This window comes from Solanum dulcamara, chromosome 8, assembly GCF_947179165.1.
Source record: "Solanum dulcamara chromosome 8, daSolDulc1.2, whole genome shotgun sequence".
Taxonomy (NCBI): Eukaryota; Viridiplantae; Streptophyta; class Magnoliopsida; order Solanales; family Solanaceae; genus Solanum; species Solanum dulcamara.
The window spans coordinates 7,713,479-7,729,730 of NC_077244.1; positions in this window are offsets into that span (position 1 = coordinate 7,713,479).

A 16,252-nucleotide genomic window follows, 5' to 3' on the forward strand; every position below is an offset into this window, starting at 1 on the left:
TGTAATTTAAAAAATTTACAAATATGTTACATTTAGTGCATTCTGACTTATGTGAATTATATGGAGAATTAACTAGAGGAGGCAAAAGATACTTCATTACTTTTGTAGATGATTTCTCTAGATTTACACATGTTTATCTCCTTAGAACAAAAGATGAAGCATTTTGAAAGTTTAAGGAATACAAGCCAATTGTAGAAAATCAAAAGAATAGAAAAATAAAAATTCTTCGAAGTGATAGAGGAAGAGAATACTTTTCTAGAGATTTTAATAAGTCCTATAAAGATCAAGGTATTATACATCAAACTAGTGCTACCTATACACCTCAGTAAAATGGGTTGATTGAAAGAAAAAATAGATCTCTCGTAGATATGATTAATTTCATGTTGTTGAATTCTCATTTACTAAACAATTGTGGGTTGAAGCTCTACTTACAACTTGTTATATATTAAATAGAGTAAAAGTATGCATATTTCACCTTATGAACTGTGGAATGGTAGAACATCAAATATCTCTTATTTTAAAGTGTGGAAGTGTATATCCTTCTGTAGAATTTCTGGCCATCAAAGAACAAAGTTGGGTCCTAGGGAAATAAAAAGTATACTTGTAGGATACACAACACTCAAAAGCATATAGATTACTTGATCTAGAATCTAATGTCTTTGTAGAATCTGTTCATGATGAATTTTGAGATTTTTTTTTGAATGATATTATTGATGAAAAATTGATTGAATCAAATTAAAGTAGTGTTGATGAGAAAAAGATGTCACATTCTGAAATTACTTTTAATAAAAGAAAAAGTTACAATACTCATATAAAGCCAAGAAGAAGTCAAAGAGTTAGGAAAGAAAAAACTCTTGACCTTGATTTTACCACCTCAAATCTTGTTTAATATAGAAGAAGATCCTAGAACATTTCAAAAAGCTATGTCTTCAAGAGATGCTGCTTTTTGAAAATAGTCAATTAACGATGCGATGTATTTATTAATAATCTAATAATACTTGAATGTAAGATGATTTGCCTCGAGGATCTAAACCTATAGATAGTAAGTGGGTATTTAAGAGGAAAATATAATACAGGCAATTTTATACAAACTTTCAAAGAGAGATTAGTTGCAAAAGAATTTACTCAAAAAGGAAGAAGATATTGACTACTTTGATACATATGCTCCGGTAGCAAGAATAACATCTATTAGAATAATTTTATCTTTGGCATCTATATATGATTTGTATGTACATCAAATAGATGTTAAAACTACTTTCCTAAATGAAACTTTAAGTGAATAAATCTATATATGAAACAACCTGAAGAATTTAGTTTTCCTGATAACGAACATAAAGTCTGTAAGCATATAAAGTTTCTTTATGGCTTGAAACAAGCATCAAAACAATGGCATAAAAATTTTAATGGTGTGATATTATTAAATGTATTCGTACATAACAATACCGATGAATGTATCTACTCCAAATTCACAAAAAATTATGAAGTTGTCATTTTCCTTTATGTTGATGACATGTTTGATTTTTGGCACAAACATACTTGAAATTTCTGAGACAAAGAAGTATCTAACTTCAACCTTTAAAATGAAAGATTTGAATGAAGTAGATACATCTTAGATATCAAATTCAAATAAAATAATAAGAAAGTGACTTTATCACAAGACCATTATATTGCTAGGGTACTTAACAAATCTAATCATTTGGGCATAGAGGAGTCTAAAACTCCCTGTGATTCAAGTATAAAGTTTAGTATTAAGTTTACTAAAAATACTGAAAGAACAGTGGCTCAATTAAAATATGAAAGTGTAATTGACAATTTAATGTATGTAATGCATGGCACTAGACTTGATTTAACATTTTCCATCCGCTAACATTCAAGGTTTACAAGCAGTCCAAGTAACTTTCATTGAAAAACTATAATTAGAGTACTTGGATATTAAAAAAAATATTTGGGCATTTATTATAGTGGAACCTCCTATAGTATTAGAATAATATTCTGATGTGAATTGGATTACAAGTATTAATGATAATAAGACTATTTCAGATTGGATATTCAGTCTAAGGGTGGCATCATTAGTTGGGCATCCAACAAATAAATTTGTATTTCTATTCCACAATGGAATCTGAGTTCATGGCATTACGAACTGCTGAAAAGGAAGCAAAATGACTAAGAAACATGCTACTAGATATAAAGTTGTGGTCACAACCTATGCCAACCATTTCTATATTTTGTAAATGTGAAATTACTATGTGCGTAGCTCATAATAAAACGTATAATGAGAAATCAAGACATATAAGCTTAAGGCATACTTATATAAGAGATTTAGTTATCAACGGAACTATAACTATAGTGTATGTGCGATCAATTAAGAATCTGACTGATGCACTTACAAAAACATTAAATAGAGATCCAGTACAACAAGCTAGCGAAGGAATGTGGCTAAAACTCTTAAATTAAACAAAAATAATGAAAGTCGAACTTTGAGTTAGTATACACTCTAACAATATAAGTCCAATGGGTAATAACAAGTTATTTGTGTTGTTAAAGTACAAATCTCCTCGTTTAAATTTGTGATTTTGATGTACTTAGTACTGTTATAGAAGGAGTTGTTAAATTCCTAAAGAGAGTGAAATAACTCTTAATAAAATTAGAAAATGTCTGTAGTAACAGGGATATGAAGTCTAATTTCACCTGTATGATTATTGAAGGGGTGCCATTTCAAAAAAAAAAATTAAGAGTTGATCTTGTTAATATTCATGAATTTGAATTAGCATATGACTTTAAATATGCTAAAGCATAATACTGGATTAGTTTGCTACTTAATAATATTGTGTGTGCAATATTTTTCGGTTTGACAAAAAGAGTTGTGGTTCAAATCTTAGGATATCAATATCTTTGTCAAACTATAATATGAAGTATTCCCTAAAATAACGCATTTGATTGCATATAAGTTATAGACTTTGTTGTATGTTGATAGAGCATTGTTTGTAATTATTTAAATTATAAAAATGCAGTAACTTTTTAAAGATAGTGATTTTCACGCTTAAAACTTTAAAATTCTCTATAATTCTTTTAACTCACGTTCCTAAACTAATGGTCATGAGACACGATTTTTACCCAACTTGTACTATCTATAGAGTGAAGTGAATTATTAGACCCCTAAGCTTGGACATAAATGTATGGGGTGAAGGCAGTGTCAAGGGCTTGTGCATTGCCCCTTGACACGGGCCTATACAACTGGTGGAAGCAATGTGTGGATGGCATGTCAATGGAATGGGGTGCAACAGGTCAAGGTGTGCTTGGGCAATGGAAAGTAGCTTGACAAAGACCAAGGCGCTTGGAGGAAGGCAAGCAGCTTGGCAAAGTTCAATGGCAAAGATAGGCGCATGGCACTGGACGGGCATGCATGCAGGCAGTGGGGTTGGCATCGAAAGACATGCGTGTTGGCATGGGTGTGCTGAGGCCAAGGCTGATGGATGATGGCAAGGCATTGGCACGGTGCTGGCAAGATAGTGCTGGCAAGATAGTGTGGGCAAGGCATTGACATGGTGCTGGCAAGGCAGTGGCATAGTGCTGGGCATGGTGCTGGTAAGACAATGGAGACAAGGTATTGGCAAGGCAGTGGCATTGTGCTGGCAAGATAGTGCGGGCAAGGCATTGACATGGCGCTGGCAAGGCAGTATTAGCAAGGCACGCGAGCAAGGCACGCGCACGACATATGCGATGGTTGAGCAGTGTGTGAGGAATATGCGGCAGTTGGTAGTTTCTGAAGACTTCGCCCATAAACTCCAAAATTCAAGGGCACGTATCCAGCATGTTGTCCCATGATCCTCCCATGTAATACAGGCACTTGCTATGCATGTCCCTCTCCTTAGTAGACTGTTGCCATGACTTCTATATAAGTAGGCATAATTTGGCTAAGTAGAAGTAGCAAGAGTTTTGTAGTACTTAGCCAAATTCGAGTGTTCCTTTCGTAAATCTGAGAGAGAGAGATAAATAAAAGGTTGGGCAATTTGCTCGTACATTATGTGTGTTTATTTCCATTGTGTGTTTGATACAAAATTAACTAAGTGTCAAATATTTGTGAGTGTTGGTAGGCTAAAGTTGGCTGCAAGTCGACTATCGAGCAGTGGGAATTTTTGAGGTGAAAAATCTCCCCTATTTCAACTGGTATCAGAGCAAGGAGATCTTGACTACGGATAACACAATGGCTGGCGTAGGCAATACAAAGGATCAAATGGCAGCCCTCAAAACACTACTGGGAATAACCGAGAATGTTGATGATATGTCGACTATTGTGTGTCGCATTTATAACTTAACTAACGAACTTGCTAGGTTTTGTGAGATTATGGACATCAAAAATGCAGAATATGATGAGTTCCGTAAAAGGTCTTTGGCTTAGATTGAAGATTTGAGAAAGGCCAACGAAACCTTGAACCTGGAGATGGTGATACTGTAGAGAGCGATGGCTGCAAGTCCTAGTGCAGGCCAACACACAGAATGCTCTGAAGTTAGAGTTCCTAAACCTAAAGCCTTCACAGGTTCATGATCAGCGAAGGAATTGGAAAACTTTCTTTGGTATATGTAGCAGTACTTTACTACTTCCCGTATTTCTTATTCGGACAAGTTGAATATCACCACGGTGTACTTGATGGGTGATGCGAAACTATGGTGGTGGACTAGAAATGCGGATGATGAAAATGCTGGTAGGCCTAGGATCGATTAGTGGGCCAAACTCAAGAAAGAAATAAGTGACCGGTTACTTTCTAGCAATGCCTCATGGATTGCTAGGGATCATTTGAAGAGACTAAGGCAAACGGGTTGTATCAGGGACTACATAAAAGAATTCACCTCCTTTATGTTAGACATCCAAAACATGTCTGACAAAGACAAATTACATAATTTTATTTCAGGTATGCAAGCTTGGGCCCAAAATGAACTCCAGAGACAAAATATGAAGGATCTCCCGAGTGAAATTGCAACGGCTGACTCATTGGTGGACTTTTGCTCTATGCGGGTTCCCTATGAAACTCCAACTTCTTCTAAGTCAAAGAAGAGGGCTGAAAAGAAAAATAAGTGGAAGAAGAATAAAAGGAAAGGCGGTGCTGATAAGGGAAAGCAGTGACGGATACTGGGAGTTCAAGGAACAAATCACCAAACGATAAGGGATATGGGACATATGGAGGAAATCACATGGCCAGGAACTTCCCTAATCGTGAATGCGTGAACGCCATGATTGCTGGTGGTGTAAACATGAATGAGAAAGGTGGTGTGGTTGCTGCCTTAGCAAACCCACTTGGTTTGCTCTTGAATAAAAATATTTCACTAGTAAACACAGTGGGGGAGTCTTCAAACAACCCTCATTCCTCGTTGTTGCATATTGAAATAAAGGTGGATGATAAATTGCTGGTAGCTATGGTAGACACAGGAGCTACGCACACATTTGTGGATGTGAAACTTGCAGCAAAATTCGGGCTAAGGCTGACAAAGAGCCTAAATTACATGAAAACTATAAACCAAGTAGCCCAATTGATAGAAGGGATAAAGTATGATGTGAAGATCAGTACCGGACCTTGGGCTGGAAACCATAGTCTGATGGTGATTCCATTCAGGGATTTTGACATGATCCTTGGAATCGACTTCTTGTAAAGGAACTGCTTTTTTCTAATGCCTCACCTGGACGGCGTGATGGTGATGTAAGAGAAAATGGCCGGCTTTATCAAAGCTGTTCATCCTTATGGTAAAGTGGAGAAGTTGCAGAAATACAAGAGCCCTATAATTTTTGCCATATCGATAGAGAAAGCATTGGAGAAAGGTGAGGAGACCTTCCTTGCTGCCTTATTGGAGGTGAAACCTGACATAAAGGTTGATGTGCTTGAGTGTGTAGAACATGTTTTGGAGGAATTCAAAGATGTTATGCCCCCAGAACTCCCCAAAAAATTGCCGCCTAGAAGGGACATTGATCATAAGATCGAGCTGCTGCTAGGATCGATTTCTAAGTACCCTATCGGATGGCTCCCAAGGAGTTAACTGAATTGAGGAAACAATTGAATGAGTTGTTAGATGGAGGCCTAATTCAGATATCAAAGGCTCCCTATGGTGCTCTTGTTTTATTCTAAAAGAAGCAGGATGGAATGATGAGGATCTGCGTAGACTACCGGACATTGCATAAGGTAATAGTGAACAACAAATATCCTATTCCCTTAGTGCAGGATCTTATGGACAGGTTGAGTAAGGCTAGCTGGTTTACTAAGCTAGATCTTAGGTCCAAATATTGGCAAGATAGGATAACGGAGGGTGATGAATCTAAGACTACTTGTATCACTAGATATGGTTTTTATGAATTACTTATAATACTGTTTGGGCTAACCAATGCTCCGGCTAGTTTCTCCAATTTAATGAATAGTGTATTGTTTGAGTATCTTGATGACTTTGTGGTAGTCTACTTAGACGACATTGTTATTTATACTAGTTCACTGAATGAATATGTTGGCCACTTAAGGACGGTGTTGTCTCAGCTGCGGGAGTACCAACTCTATGTTAAAATAGAGAAATGTGAATTTGCATAACAAAAAATAAAAATTTTTAGACACTTGGTGAGTCAAAATCAATTGCGCATGGACCAAAAGAAGGTGTAGGCAATTGTGGATTGGCAGGCTCCTAAAAGTGTGAAGGACTTGAGGTCTTTCCTTGGGTTAGCTAATTATTATCGCAAATTCATAGCTTGCTATTCAAAGAAGGAGGATTCCTTGACATATTTGTTGAAGAAGGATATAGTGTGGGCGTAGTCTGATAAGCATGATGGTGCATTCAAAGTATTGAAGGAGGCCATTGCATCAGAACCTATACTAAGGCTGTCGGACTTTGAGTTACCATTCGAAGTACATACTAACACTTTGGATAATACCGTGGTAGGTGTGTTAGTGAAAGAAGGGCACCCCGTGGATTTTGAAAGAAGGAAATTAAATGATGCTGAAAAGAGGTACTCTACTCACGAGAAGGAAATGGTTGCGGTGGTACATTGCTTACAAATATAGCGGGTCTATCTGTTGGGGACTAAGTTTGTTGTCAGGAAAGACAATGTTGCGAACACTTATTTCAAAACACAATGCAAACTAAGTCCTAAGCAGGCCCATTGGCAGGAGTTCTTGTCTGAGTATAACTTCGTATGGGAGCACAAGCCAGGAAAAAGCAATCAGGTTATCGATGCTTTAAGTCGAAAGGAAGTATTTGCTGTCATGTATTCAATTTCTAAACTTGAGTCTGATTTTATTGATAAAATTAAACTATGTGCTGCCAATGATTCATTATATATAAAGATAATGAATCAAGTAAAAGATGGGATAGTAAGGAGATATTGGATCAAGGACGATCTACTCCATTTCAAATGGGGGAGGATTGTGGTATCTTAAGGTGGTGGATTACGCAAAGACCTACTGAAAGAAGCATATGACACTATATGGGTTGGACATCCGGGTGTTGAATGAATGCTAGCATTACTGTCTACAGGATACTTCTGGCCAAAGATGGAGAACAATTTAGAAGCGTATGTGAAAAGTTGTCTAGTATGTCAACTAGATAAGACTGAATGCAAAAAGGAGGCAGGGTTGCTGCAGCCTCTTCCCATTCCTGAGAGGCCATGAATGTCAGTTTCTATGAAATTTATTGGTGGATTCCCTAAGGTAAATGGTATGGTGTCGCTCATGGTTGTGGTGGATAGATTTTCAAAGTATGCTATTTTTGTTGCTGCTCTGGTAGTGGGTTCGTCGGATGTTGCTGTGGATTTATTCTACAAAAGTATGGTTAAGTTCTTTGGTGTGCCAACTAATATCATTAGTGATAGGGATACTCGATTTACAGGTCGGTTCTGAACGGCTTTGTTCAACATGATGGGGATCGATTTGAAGTTCTCTACGGCGAACCACCCTCAAATTGATGGGCAACTGAAAGAATTAACCATTTGTTGGAGGAATATCTAAGGCATTGTTTGACATCAAGTCAGCGGAATTGGGTTAATCTATTGGATAGTGCATAATTTTGTTATAATTTGCATAAGTCATCGGCAATGAAGATGAGCCCATTTAAATTAGTCCTAGGCAGACAGCCTATGATGCCGCTTGATATTGCTAAGTAGAAGGCGCAAGGTAAGTGACCAGCTGCTTACCGTTATGCTAGGATCAAGCTAGAAATGCTTGTTGAAGCACAAGATATTTTGCGCAAAGCCCAGAAATGCATGAAGAAGTATGCTGACCAACGGAGGAGGTTGCTAGAATTCAACGTTGGTGACAAAAGTCTGCTGAAACTTACTCCTCAAATCTGGAAGCAGATCACAAGTAAGTTTAGGCACCGTGGTTTGATCCCAAAGTATGATCGACCATTTGAAGTGGTTTAAAAAGTTGGCAAAGTTGCTTATCGGTTAAAGCTACTTGAGAGGTTGAAATTGCACCCAATCTTCCATGTAAGTTTTATGAAACCTTATTCTGATGATGCTGATGATTTAGACAGGAATCAATCAAAGAGGGAGCCGATTGTGGTGTGCACACAGTATGAGGCTGAGATTGAGAAGATATTAGATCATGGGTACTGGGTGTCAAGAAGAGTAGGCGGATAGAATTCCTAATTCAGTAGAAGGTCAAGTAAGAGGTTGACACTACTTGGGAGAAAACAAAATCACTTTGGCAGTTCGACAAACAATTAGATGACTACCTTAAAACAGTCTCGCCGAGGACGTCGAGTTCAACTAGTAGGGGTGGTTTGTTAGACCCCTAAGCTTGTACATAGGCACATGGGGCGAAGGTAGTGTCAAGGGCTTGTGCATTGCCCCTTGAAACGGGCCTATACTGCTAGTGGAAGAAATATGCGGATGGCATATCAATGGAATGGCGTGCAACAGGCCAAGGTATGCTTGGGCAATGGCAAGCAACTTGACAAAGACCAAGGCGCTTGGAGAAAGGCAAGTAGCGTGGCAAAGGTCAGTGGCAAAGATAGGTGTATGGCACTGGGTGGGCATGCATGCAGGCAGTGGGGTTGGCATCGAAAGACATGCGTGTTGGCATGGGTGTGCTGAGGCCAAGGCTGATGGATGATGGCAAGGCATTGTCATAGTGCTAGCAAGATAGTGCGGGTAAGGCATTGGCATGGTGATAGCAAGGCATTGGCATGGTGTTGGCAAGACAGTGCGGGCAAGGAATTAGCATGGTGTTGGCAAGACAGTACGGGAAAGGCATTGGCATGGCACTGACAAGGTAGTGTTGGCAACGCATGTGAGCGAGGTAAGCGCGGGGCATATGCGATGGTTGAGTAGTGTGCGAGGCGCATGCGGCAGTTGGCAGTTTCTGAAGACTTCGCCCATGAACTCCAAAATTCAAGGGCATGTCTCTAGCATGTTGTCCCATGATCCCCCATGTAATGCAGGTAGTTTCCATGCACGTACCTCCCCCTAGTAGACTGCTGCCATGACTTCTATATAAGTAGGCATAATTTGTCTAAGTAGAAGTAGCAAGTGTTTTGTAGTACTTAGCCAAATTCGAGTGTTCCTTTTGTAAATCTGAGAGAGAGATAAATAAAAGGTTGGGCAATTTACTCGTGTGTGTGTTTGTTTCCGTTGTGTGTTTGATACAAAATTAACTAAGTGTCAAACGTTTGTGAGCATTGGTAGGCTGAAGTTGGCTGCGAGTCGACTGTCGGGGACTGGGAATTTTTTAGGTGAAAAATCACCCCTATTTCATGAACCATGTTTTAACTGTTTGATGGTTATTAATAAATTTAACACAAAAATAAATGCTACTTCAGTATACAATTAATATAGTCTGAAAAGCTAAGTTACAAGACACAACATACAATTAACTGAAAGCTAACCTACCGATAGTCATGAGCCTCTAATAATTTAAAATTTAACAAATAGTCAACATGGTATATATTCCCATGAATAAAAATAATGTCTAGAAAGGAACTACTAGGGTTAATAATTATATGAATGTAATAATCATAACTTAAGCAATTTAATAAATCAAGTAAATTCTGAAAGCTGAACTAAATCACATTTCGAGAAAAGTACTAAATGCTAGTAATAATTTTAATGACCCATTAGGTCATTTTGAGAACTAGTACTCTATCTTTCATAAAGGACCCTTTTCATAAATCTTAAATGGGAATTTTAGGCTATTTATTTAACTACGGTCTTTTAATTGCTGAGTAAGTTTAGATAATTAATTTAGTTAGTGATTAATGGGCCAAGTCGATAACATATTTAATACTCTATATCACTTGATCCATGTATAAAGCTGAATTTAAATAGAAAGGGTTTAACAGGTTATAAAATAATATCAAAAGGTTACTAAAAGTGGTGTACGAAAGTTGCAACATTATTCTCACATGCATGCCGCAACTTCGAAAGAGATTCTTGCAGTTTCATGCTAGTCACTTTGAAGGTATATACTCCCATGGTTTTTTCTATATTATGGTGAGGGCGAATTGAAGTTAGACAATTGTCATTATTATATGTGAATTGGTTAGATTTTGTGCTATTAAAAATATTTACCACAACACTTGCATAAAGTAGATTTTTTTCTAGTGTTTAGTAGTTTTCAAACACTAAATTGGAAGGGAAGATTGATTAATATGACCAAATGGGTCAAAGAACTGATGACCATAATCATGGACTAGTAGGAGTATAGGATGGTTATGCTATGCAACTTGATTCATGCGCCATCATTATTTATAACCAATTCATTTCGGTTTTATATTTCTTTTAATTATCACATTATAATTTAAGTTTTGATATATATTGAGATAGATAATTAAATGTGGGATTTTATGTTATATGAATTACACTAGATTTATGATATTTGGAAGAAAAAAAATTAAGACTTTGCCTAGAATTGAAATTTAAGAAATATGAGACTTGACATGTTGATTGGCATCAAGATTAGGAACCCAACTGTACATTTGAGTGAGTTTTTTTGGTCTATGCTAGACATATAGTAATATGGGTGTTGTTAATTTCAAAATCTTATTGTGATTATTCATTTGATTAGATTACATTGATTTGGAAACCCAGCGAAAGGGAAAGGCTCAAGTCCCCGGAGTAATTGCTTGATTATTTGAGGCAAGTAAATTTCTAAACCTCAATTTAAGCTTGTAGATGCTTATATTTCCTTGTTATGTGCACTGGGGAGTAATGAAAATTGGACTGTGTTATTGACTATATGATTGGCCTTAAAAATGGAGATGAGGGATATAAAATGATGATCTAATGACATGTATTTACGGAATTGATGTGATGAGATTATGGATTTATTTTGGACATGTTAAATGATTATGTTGATATGAGATAAGAAAAAATATTGTTGTCATGTTATTATCGTGAATCATATGAACATGAATTAATTGCATTGGTTCTGACATACTGTGCTGAGACAGAAAATGATATGAAATAAAAGGGTCGGGCCACATACTCCGTGGAAGGTACTATGAAACAAAGGGGTCAGGCCACACGCTCCATGGCAGAATATGTATATTGAGGGTATGGGCCACAGGCTCCATGGCAATAAACATGGACAGAAATGTCCCCATGGGTTTTGGACTATAATTCAGCGGATGTGTACCGATAGGACAGACATGCATCATCTCATTGCATTGCATTACATCGCATTTTGTTGATATTTTTAAATTCGTGTTTACCACTTATTTGTCTGTATATGTTGAAATTGAATTGATATAATTCACTTGATGAGACTACCAATGAGTATTCGTGGACTGTATTATTATTATTATTGTGTAGAGTATAGAGTTGGATTGGTTTTATGTAGGTTGTAGTTGAGGAGTTTCAGTTGGGATGACAGGAGTACTTGTATCTGCTGAGCTTTCCTTAGTTTTAGTTATCCACTTGCTAAGTACCATGTTGTTTGGTACTCACCCCTTGCTTCTACACTTCTGTAGATTGTGAGACCGGGACTGCTTGATCTCCTACTATTTTCTACCATATCCGAGGCTATTATTTCGAGTGTTGAGGTAGATGTTACATCCATCTAGCAAATATCTCTTACTCTTTTATTATTTTTTAGTCATATTCTAGAGACAAAGACATTGTGACTGCATTTTCTTTTATACTACACGTGACAACCATTCTTGGGGGATTTTGAGATTATTTATTTATTTTTGACTAAGTTAAACATTATTTTATCTCAATTACTTCCGCAATTACTTTCCGTTGAGTTTTAGGCTGACTTATCTCGGTGGTTTGAGATGAGTGCCATCACACCTGGATTTGGGTCATGAAAAAATGGTATTAGAGCCCCAGGTTTATAGGTCTCATGTGTATACAAGCTGAGTCTAAGTAGAGTCTTGAGGATCGGTACGGAGACGTCTGTACTTATCTTCGAGAGTCTATGAGGACTTTTAGGAAATTTTCCCTTTGTACTTTTACTTTGTATTATGCGTGGTTAATTGTGTTGGTACTGCCTTTTCGCTTGTCTTTTTTGACAGATGGCTAGGAACAGAGCTACGGCTAGTGGTAGAGCAAGGAAGGCATTCCCCGAGGTTGATGTCAGAACTCCAATTAGAGGTAGAGATAGAGGCTGAGCTAGAGGCCATGGTCGGGGGATGGCGGCCGGCAGAGGTTGTGCCCGAAGAACGGCACCTGCTACAGGTCATGCTCGAGTGACATCTCTTGAACCACAGATTGATGCTAGAGAGGAACAGGTCCCTCTAGAGATTGCTATTGCACCATTGCTTCAGGCTACTTTGATGCGAATATTGGATGCTCTAGAAGGATTTAATCAGAGTGTGGGGGAGATAGATACACCCGAGGGTTTTCAAACTAGAGTAGGGGCTCAAACCCTAGGGTAATATCATATTCCAGTTGTTCAGGGTCTGATGGGTTAGCCACCTGCGGGCCTTAGAGCTGATGAAGGAGGAGTACAGGTAAGGGGAGATTAGGGTGCACCTGTAGTCATGTTAACTGATAATGAGCAATGCCGATATAAGAGGTTCCAAAAAATAGACCCATCACAGTTTCAGGGTGGGAAGACCGAGGATTCACACGAGTTCCTGACCATATGCTGAGAGTTGTTGGAGACAGTAGGTTAGCTGATACTCAAGGAGTTCGTTATACTACACTCTAGTTATGTGGGCCAACTAGAAAGTGGTGGAGAGTGTATCTGAGTTCCAGGCCAGTTGGGTAACCCCAGATGACTTAGGATGAGTTTTCTAGTGCCTTTTATGACCATTTCATCCCTTGGAGTGTGAAGGAAGAGATACAATTATGGTTCAAGAGTTTTAGGTAGGAGGGTCTTACAGTTGCTGAGTATGAGACTTATTTCTACCAGTTGTCCAGACATACCATGGTTGTCCTTTCTGATGAGATAGAGCGCATTCGCAGATTTGTTTGAGGACTGAATTATTCCATTCGTACAACAATTTTTCGACCCTCCATAAAGGCGCTTCCTTCTAGTCCATCATAGGTGCTGCCAAAGAGGCAGAGTTAATAGAAAGAGAGGAGTTTGAGGACCCAAGAGGGCTCGTCCTTCTGGTTAGTTTTCGGGTACCTCATTTAAAGTAGAGGGTCTTATAGAGTAGGTGGTTCTTTCCAGCATAGAGGACCAGTTCATGTATCTATGCTAGCTTCTGAGGATGGTCAGATACCTCATGGATCCTACAATACTGGTCAGAGTTATCGGGGGTGACAACAGAGGCCGATGAGCTGGGGTGGTTATACAAGTTCTTCAGGTTCATTGTAAAGGTTTTTTCATAGGAGAGAATGTTATAATATAGAGATACGTATCATCTTTAATGGAATTATACATCTTAGGGTCGATGAGAAACCCATCTTGGTTCTTCAGTTTTAGTTAGAGGACCAGCACCGCCGGTCAAAGGTCGAGGTAGAGCCCAGACTAGTAGAGGTGGTCGCACTCATGGTAGGGATGTTGGTGGTGCTATAGTCCCTCAAGGTAGAGGTGTTGGGTAGGCCAGAGGTGGTAGGGGAGCTCAGTATTACGTTTTTCTAGGGAGACCTAAGGCAGAGGCTTCCGACGCAGTTATCACAGGTATCGTCCTAGTCTACCATCGATCTGCATCTATATTATTTGATCCAAGGTCTATATTTTCCTATGTATCTGCCTATTTTGCATCTGACTTTGATTTGATATGTGATCGTATATCTATTCCTATTCATTTTTCTACACCCGTGGGTGAGCCCTTAGTGGTAGATCGAGTATATTGATCATGTCTTATTTCCTTGGCCGGGTATGATACTTGGGTAGATATGATTATTATGGGGATGGTAGATTTTGATGTGATATTGGGTATGGATTGGATTTTTCTCCATCGTGCTATTCTCGATTGTTATACAAAAACTGTTACCTTAGCAATACTTGGTGCCTCGAGGATTGAGTGGAAGGGTACTAATGGCTCCTATCCCAATAAGGTTATCTCATATATTCGTGCTAATAGGTTGATTTATAAAGGGTGTATGTCTTATTTTCCTTTACTCGGGACCTCCTATAGAGACTATTCCAGTGGTTAAGGAATTTTCTAATGTATTTCCTACTGATCTTCCTAGTGTTCCTCTATATAGGGACATTGATTTTGCCATTGACTTAGAGCTTTGCACTAAACCCATTTCTATTCCTCCATATCGCATAGCTCTAATTGAGTTGAAGGAGTTGAAGGACCAGTTGCAAAACTTTTTGAGTAAGGGATTTATTCTCCCTAGTGTGTCACCTTGGGGTACACCGATTCTATTTGTAAGGAAGAAAGATGGGACTATGAGGATATGTATTGATTACAGGTAGTTGAACAAGGTAACTATTAAAAAAAGTATCCTTTTCCCCATATTTATGATTTATTTGATCAGCTTCAGGGAGCAACATTATTTTCCAAAATATTGAGGTTCGACGATCATTAGTTGAAGATTAGGGCATCAGATATCCCTAAGACAATATTTTGGACTCGTTATGGTCACTACGAGTTCTTGGTGATGTCATTTAGGTCGACCAATGTCCCCGTAGTATTCAGAAAGTTGATGAACAAGGTGTTTCGCCCATACTTGGATTCTTTTGTAATAGTATTCATTGATGACATCTTGGCGTATTCCAAGACTGAGGCAGATCATGTCCACCATTTGAGGTTGGTACTTCAAAAGTTGAGGGAAGAAAATTTGTATGCAAAGTTCTTCAAATGTGAGTTTTGGCTTAATTCTGTGACATTCTTGGGACACGTGGTATCTAAAGAGGGGATTAGAGTGTATCCGGCTAAGATTGAGGTAGTTAGAAGTTGGAAAAGGCCTACTTCTACTACTGAGATTCATAGTTTTATGGGGTTATCCGGTTACTACAAATAGTTCATTCAGAGCTTCTCCACTATTGTAGCTCTATTGACTAGATTGACTCAGAAGACCATGGATTTTCATTAGTCCGACGAGTGTGAGGCGAGCTTCCAAAAGCTCAAGACCTTATTGACTTTAGCCCCTATTTTGATGCTACCCAAGGTGGGTGTGGGCTTTATTGTATACTGTGATGCTTCCGATGTTGGTTTAGGCGGTGTGTTTATGCAAAAGGGGAAAATGATTGCCTATGCTTCGAGATAGTTGAAGGCCTATGAGAAAAACTATCCTACTCATGATTTGGAGTTAGCAGTTGTGCTCTTCATGCTTAAGTTATGGCGTTAATACCTATATGGTGTGCATTGCGAGGTCTTCATCGATCATAGGAGTCTTCATTATATATTCAGTTAGAGGGATCTGAACTTGAGGCAATATAGATGGCTTGCATTGCTGAAGGACTACGACATGACTATCTTGTATGACCCAGAAAGAGCCAATGTGGTGGTGGATGCCTTGAGTAGGAAGTTTTCTAGTGTAGGGAATCTTTTTGCGATCCGAGTTGAAGAGCGACCATTAGCTAGAGATGTTCAAAGGATGGCTAATAGCCTTATTCGGTTGCAAATTTCAAAGGATGGTAGTGTTCTTGCCTTTATGGAGGCACGTTCTTCCTTGTTGAGCAGATTTGGGAGAGAAAGTTTAAGGATGAGAATTTATGTATCATTCAAGATAAGGTATTAAGAGGTGAAGCTAAGGAGGCGGTACTTGATTCGGAAAGTGTATTGAGGATTGGCGACAGAATTTGTGTGCCTAAGGTGGGTGACCTGACTAGACTTATTTTGGAAGAGGCTCATTGTTCAAGGTATTCTATCCATCCGGGAGCAGCCAAGATGTATCACAATCTTAGCCAGCACTATTGGTGGTGCAGGATGAAGA